General features: G+C 40.3%; 1 non-coding gene across 1 annotated transcript; it reads left to right on the top strand.

Annotated features, from left to right (window-relative positions):
- Window positions 1-5,869: 5,869 nt before the first annotated feature.
- Trnak-cuu lies at window positions 5,870-5,942 on the top strand. Its single transcript has one exon. It is a non-coding gene; the product is annotated as a tRNA-Lys (tRNA).
- Window positions 5,943-6,787: the final 845 nt, after the last annotated feature.

The raw sequence follows: 6,787 nt of genomic DNA, 5'->3' as shown, positions 1-6,787 counted from the left end.
AAAATAAATTAGCCCATTAATAGGAAAAGGCATTAATGTCTGAATAATTTAGAGGCATCCAATTTACCACTTCCACAGTTTCCATAGAGTAAAGGCCATGTTACCAGCAAACTTTCCCCAGATGTGTATCTTCCTCTTTTTAGTGGTAAGATATAAAGTTCCCAAACCAGCTCAGAATATTCATTGTGGAATAAAATCTGAAGAATCTCTAGCACATTGTGTGTGTGTGTGTGTGTGTGTGTGTGTGTGTATGTGTGTGTGTGTGTGTAAATAAAATAATAGAGCTCTTTATTTATTTTCTCTATTCTCTTTACATAACAATTTTGTTTCGAAAATGTTCAGTATTTGTGCTATTGAAATCTAACATATCCCAAATATATATCCCAAATATTAATTACTTCAGAGATGCAAATTCTCAACAACTGGGCTGTTAATTTTTGATGATACATTGCTCTAAAAGGCAAAATTTTGCTCAGGAGGAAGAAATATTTTCACATCATTGACTTTAAATATGCTACTAACAAATTCTTCCATTTCTTGTCTTCTTTTGAGCTGTTTTTCAGTCATGTCTCCCAAGTCAATGCAATTGACATAGAATTGATTCCATTTATAAATCTATGGTTATTCAGAAAGATACCTTCTTATCATAAAAAAGTCAAGTGAATTAAGAATATAGCGGCAGAAAACAGAATAGTTCTTTTTATCATTTTTTATTTGAATTAGAAACAAGATTGAATTACATAACAATCCCAGTTCCCTTCTCCCTCCCTTCCTCCTCTACCACCCCCTCCCAACTTAAACCCTACCGATCACATATCCTTTCTTCTTAACTACACCTGACTGAACCTTTCTGCTCCCTCATGACCCATGAGCTAGTACATTTGTGCTGAGGCTAATATTAGAGATGGCATCCTTCCTCTTCTTCCCTTCTCATTCTCGTAGCTCCCCCCCTTCCCATGCTCTCAGGGGATCGTGACCCTTCCCCTTCTCCAGGGGACAATGTTTGTCTCTTTTAGGGTCCTCCTTGTTTACTAGTTTCTCTGGCAGTGTGGATTGTAGGCTGGTAATCCTTTACTCTATGTCTAAAATCCACATATGACTGAGTACATATCATGTTTGTCTTTTGTGATTGGGTTACCTCGCTCAGAATGGTTTCTTCGAGTTCCATCCATTGTCCTGCAAATTTCAAGATTCCATTGGAAAACAGAATATTTCAAACTGGTATTTATGTGTAAAAGATAACACCCAGACAACCTTGAAGGAAAGGCGATACTTAGTATCATAGTGGTGGCTTCTTCAAGAAGACCCCCACAAGTCTTCCTCACTTTCCTCACCATGCACCACCTGCCCACTCAGTCAGATTGGCTTCTCTGTACAAGCCCCAAGGCTACAATTGTTAGTGTCTGCTACACTTGTTGACGGCTACAGAAAAAGAACTGCATGGAAAGAATAAAACAAAGTGTCACCACCTGGTTTATTTCAGCTACAGATTTTGGAGGGTAGGCATTAGGATCATTCCCATTCTGCATAGGAGAAAACCTCTTCACTGGAGATGCTTGCTCTGAACTAGTACATTTGTGCTGAGGCTAATATTAGAGATGGCATCTTCAAACCTCTGATCAGTTTTTTTTATTTTGATTTGTTTAGTATTTTTTATTTTCTGTGTATGTGTGGTTTTCCCGAATGTATCTATGCTCACCTACTCAAACTAGTGTTCCAGAGTGTATTTCACTCCCACATGGGTGCAGATAACTAAACCCAGATCTTCTGTGAGAGCAGCAAATGTACTGAATTCTGAGCCCTCTCTCTAGTTCCATATAATCCTAAAGAACTGCAGATATTGTCTTTGGGGACTTGTTTTCAGTATTGGGGTTGAACCTAAAGGCTTCGTGCATGCTAAAGAAGTGTATTTTAGCCCTGGGCTACATGCCCATCCTGTTCTCTCACTGCATCACTGTGGGTTCTCTCCAGAGATATCCACAGTAGCTCATTTGTATCACTAACTTTATTCTCCTTTTCACACTAAAGAATGAGGAGGTTGTATGAATCAAAATATAAAGAACTTGAAACATTTCACAGAAATTTAAAAACACTTGCTTCTACAGCTTTTGACAGTTCTGTCAGCAAGAGAAAACTCTGCTTTCAGTGATTTTGCTTGACATTTACCAAAATCTCTTTTTTTTTCCTCCCCAGATGTTAGAAAAATATCGAGTTTCATGGTATTCTAGCATTTATGCTTTATTCTTCATATAAAATTGGCCATTTCTAATACAATTCATTTAGCGTTATTATTTTATGTTTTATCTCATGATTGATTTAAACCATGTTGTATATTCCATTCTACACATAAAGTGACCATTATATTTTTATGAAATGTGCTTCATCTATTCAGTACCATTCAATATATCAAATGAAAATATGTCTTAGTTTTGGTAACTATAAACTGTCTGAAATGCACTGAAAATTTGACTTTTAAAAAATAAGTAATTACCATGGACAAGCTTGAATTGTGAAATGCTTAAAAAGTTAATCTGCAGACACTTCGATGTGAGACCTGCCAGAGCTGGCACCACCAATATGCAGAGTGCCAAACCCCCAACATTAAATCCTTCTTTTTATTATAACTCAGAGCCTTAGCATCCAGAGAAATGTTACTTGCACATTGTGCTCAGCCCAATCTCATCAGCTTTATCCTTTAGAAATGACCTTACGATAAGAAATTAAGCCCTTTGAAATAGCACTTGTAATTAATCCATTTCTATGAGATTAACATGTTAAATATCAAAAGAATAAAATGTAACAGGCATTTGAAGCTCAGAAACCCTTGGTCCCACTTCACTTAAAGCTATACAATATATTATCGCAGTGTAATCAGCAGAATGTAAATCAGCAAGTACACCTTGTGATTTGTGTTCATTTATTTATGTATTTACTCAACAAATAGTCATTAATACGTCAATGTTCCAGCATTAAACTGTTGGAGTCTGCAGAAATGGAGAAATAAGGATAAGTTCTGATTCTGAAGTGACTCATTCTAGTGGCTGTCAGACTATTTTTTCAAAACAAGTTGCTTTCGTAAATTATGAGAAGGAACAACAGAGTCAGAAAAACATCCCAGCACACAAAATGAAGGGGATGCCACATCAAGAAAATAACACACCATGGAACACATGACTGACACTGCTCAGGTGGCCAAGACTTGGAGATGATAGACCATGGAACCAGGAGAAAACCAAATACTATTTTTAATCCTGAAGGAACATAACAATAAAATAACTTCTAATAACATTCTGCTGTATACTTATAGACCAGTGTCTCATTCAACCATTATCAAAGAAGTTTCTCCTGCAGTAGATGGGAAGTAATATGAAAACCCACAACTGTACAATGTACAGAGAGTGAGACATCTTGGAACACTCAGTCCTAAGATGGATGTCTCCATCAAATCTCCCATTCTGGGATTGGTGAACTCTGTGGGAGAAACAGCACAACGAGTGTAAAGAGTAGGATTGTAAGAACCAATAGGAGAGGGTGATACCAAGAAAACAGTGTCTTCCAGACACAACAGGACTGCTGCACCTATGAACTCACAAAGACCATGGCAGCATGCACAGGGCCTGTACAGGTCCAAGCCTGATGGGAGTCCCAGAGCTGAGGGGAGGGAGATGAACACACATACCATCCCTAACCAAGAAGCTGTCTGCATTTGACAACAATTTGCAAAGGAAAAATTGGTTTTCTCTCATTGGATATATAAATCACACTTAAGTTCAGGGCCCATGTGCAGCACTAGATGGGCAACACAAAATGAACTCAGTGGCATTTTTGGAGGTTTTTTTTGGTCTCATATTGCTTTTGTTTGGTTATTTTTTGCCTTATGGGTCTTTAGATTGTATGATGTAGTTTCCAATTTTGTGGGGGTTTTATTATTTGTTTATTTGTTTTCTTTATATTCTGACCACTCCATACTCTCCTTCCAGCCCCTCCCTTCACATCTCCTTGCCCCCTCCACCAACCACACTGCTTCTATTCAGAAAAGAGCAGGCCTCCCATGCATATCAACAAGACATGGCATATTAAGTTGCAGTAGGACTAAACATCTCCCTTTGTATTAAGGCTAGGCAAGGCAACTCAATATGGGGAATAGGGTCCCAAAAGCCAGAAAAAAGAGTCAGAGACAGCCTCTGCTCTTCTCATAGTTAAGAATTCCACAAGAAGACTGAACTATACAACCATCAAATATATGCAGAGGGCCTAAGTCAGCCCCATACAGGCTCCCTGGTTGTCAGTTCAGTCTCTGTGAGTCCCTATCAGCCCAGGTTAGTTGATTTCATGGCCGTACTTTTGATGTCTTTGACCCCTATGGCTCCTACAATTCCTTCTCCATCCCTTCATCAGGATTCCCCAAGCTCAGCCCAATGTTTAGGTTAGCAGCTCTGCATTCTGTTACCACTAGCTGCTGGATGAAGCCTCTCTGATGATAACTGGCATCATTACATTAATGTAGGATTAAAGTCTCTTTATTCCAGATGACACCAAGGCAAGACACAGGCCAGAGCTAGGTTATAGAACCCAGCAAGCGCGGCCAGAACAAAAGGGGCCAGGGTCCCCACGTGCAGCCCCTTAAGAAGCTCCCTTATGTCACCCTGGCTTTCCTTCACCACGCCCTTATGGGTGAGTCCCAGGTCCACCTGGTATGTCCCAGGACTATTGGGTGGGGCTAGAGTGTCTCCCTACAATTCCCCTTTTAGTCTAAAAGAGGATTAAAACTTAATAGTGTAAAATATCCAAAACTAACAACCATAAGGGTGAAATACAAGAAGATACAATAATCTGCTATGACACATCCTATGTCTATTCTAGCTAAGTCTTAAAGTCATGTGGAAAAAGTGTCTAACTTGAACACCTTCTTCCAATCCCAACTCTAAACCATAAGAAGGTCATTCTTAACTAGACTTACACTACCCTAATACACAATAATGGGGAACGGGGGCGTAGCATCTTCTAGGTTACTTCCTGCTGAAATGGGACGATGATAGTCATGTGGGGGCCCTGTGGAAAAAAAATGCTAGTACAGGGAAAGTCTCTAATGAGTTATGTCTAGTCCATGTTAGATGAGATTTGTTTGATTGAAGATCTACGTTGAAATTCTCAACTTGATTGAAGTCATTATTCGAGGTTCTGGTTGGAGTGTCAGTCGAAACAGAGTGAGTTGAATCCAGTGTAGTCGGGGAGGTGTAGTTTAATTCCTTTTTTGGAGCATGTAGGGATTGTTGTCAGGCTGGGTCTTGTTGGCTGTATGGGACTCAAACATTAGTGTTATCAGAGAAATGTTTGCTTGTTTATGTATGTGTACCGGGAAAGGTACCTTGACGAACCTTGACGAACAACGATTATGAGAGGGTGTGAAAGAAAAAGCCAAGAAAAGACAAAGATAGTCCTCTTATTCTTTATTTATTCTGTATTATAGCAATTGGCTTTTTGATATAACACAGAAATTTTTTAAATGTTGTTAAATAACATGCTTGGATTTTAGAGTAGGAAAGCCAAATCCAACTCTAAATCCAGTCTCGATTTAGTTGAATAGGGACTAGGAAATGAATAGACATAGAGTTATTCGAGAGACAGCTGTAAATTTTACCGTATAGCACGTTCCTTTTGTTTGATGGTTATAGCTACGTTCTTTCCTTGAGTATCCATACATGTAGTGTCCTTTGACTTATAGAGGGGGGTTCCTCAGAAAATACCTGTCAGTCATCCTTGTCAAGGGGGTTGTCTCCCTCAACTCGAATCTTGATCAATTTTGATGGTATCCAAAGATTTTTTTTCTCCTGTGGAGACAAATGTAAAATCCCTACCCCAACATAATACATGTCTAGCTCAGTCGGTAGAGCATGGGACTCTTAATCCCAGGGTCGTGGGTTCGAGCCCCACGTTGGGCGCCACGTGTAGGATTAAAGTCTCTTTATTCCAGATGACACCAAGGCAAGACACAGGCGAGAGCTAGGTTATAGAACCCAGCAAGCGCGGCCAGAACAAAAGGGGTCAAGGTCCCCACATGCAGCCCCTTAAGAAGCTCCCTTACATCACCCTGGCTTTCCTTCACCACGCCCTTATGGGCGAGTCCCGGGTCCACCTGGTACCTGTCCCAGGACTATTGGGCGGGGCTAGAGTGTCTCCCTACACATTAACATAGTTTTTTTTTTTCTCCAGTCATGTTTGGTTCTATCCTAGACCTCTGTGCCATCCAGTCTTTGGGTCCTGGCACTCCAGGCACTCTCTCATGACATGGGTCTCAGGCTAAACCAGTTATTGGTTGGCCATTCCCACAATCTCTGTGCCACCCTTGCCCCAGCACATTTCATATGCAGGCTACAGTTTGTCTTCCCATATAGGGAAGGTCTTAGATTATGTGGCTGAGTTGGTGTCCACTAGAAAGCTTGCCTGGTCATAGAAGATGTCTAGTTCAGGCTATGTATCACCTTGCTAGGAGTCTTAGCCAGGGTCATCTTTATAGATTCCTGGGAGTTTCCCTTGCAAAAGGTTTCTACTAGACCCTAAAATGCACCTAACATGCAAATGGATCAAAGATCTCACCATAAATCCAGCCACACTGAATCTTCTAGAAGACAAAGTGGGAGTTACCCTTGCAAAAATTGGCACAAGAGATCGCTTCCAGAACATCGCCAGTAGCATGGACACTGAGGTCTGCAATTAATAAATGGGACCTCCTGAAACTGAGAAGCTTCTGCAAGGAAAAGGACACAGTCAGTAAGACAAAATGACT

The sequence above is a fragment of the Cricetulus griseus genome, chromosome 5 (genome assembly GCF_003668045.3).
Source record: "Cricetulus griseus strain 17A/GY chromosome 5, alternate assembly CriGri-PICRH-1.0, whole genome shotgun sequence".
In the NCBI taxonomy this organism is placed as follows: domain Eukaryota; kingdom Metazoa; phylum Chordata; class Mammalia; order Rodentia; family Cricetidae; genus Cricetulus; species Cricetulus griseus.
Note: the sequence above shows the minus strand (reverse complement) of the source record. Positions and strands in the feature narration are given on the sequence as shown.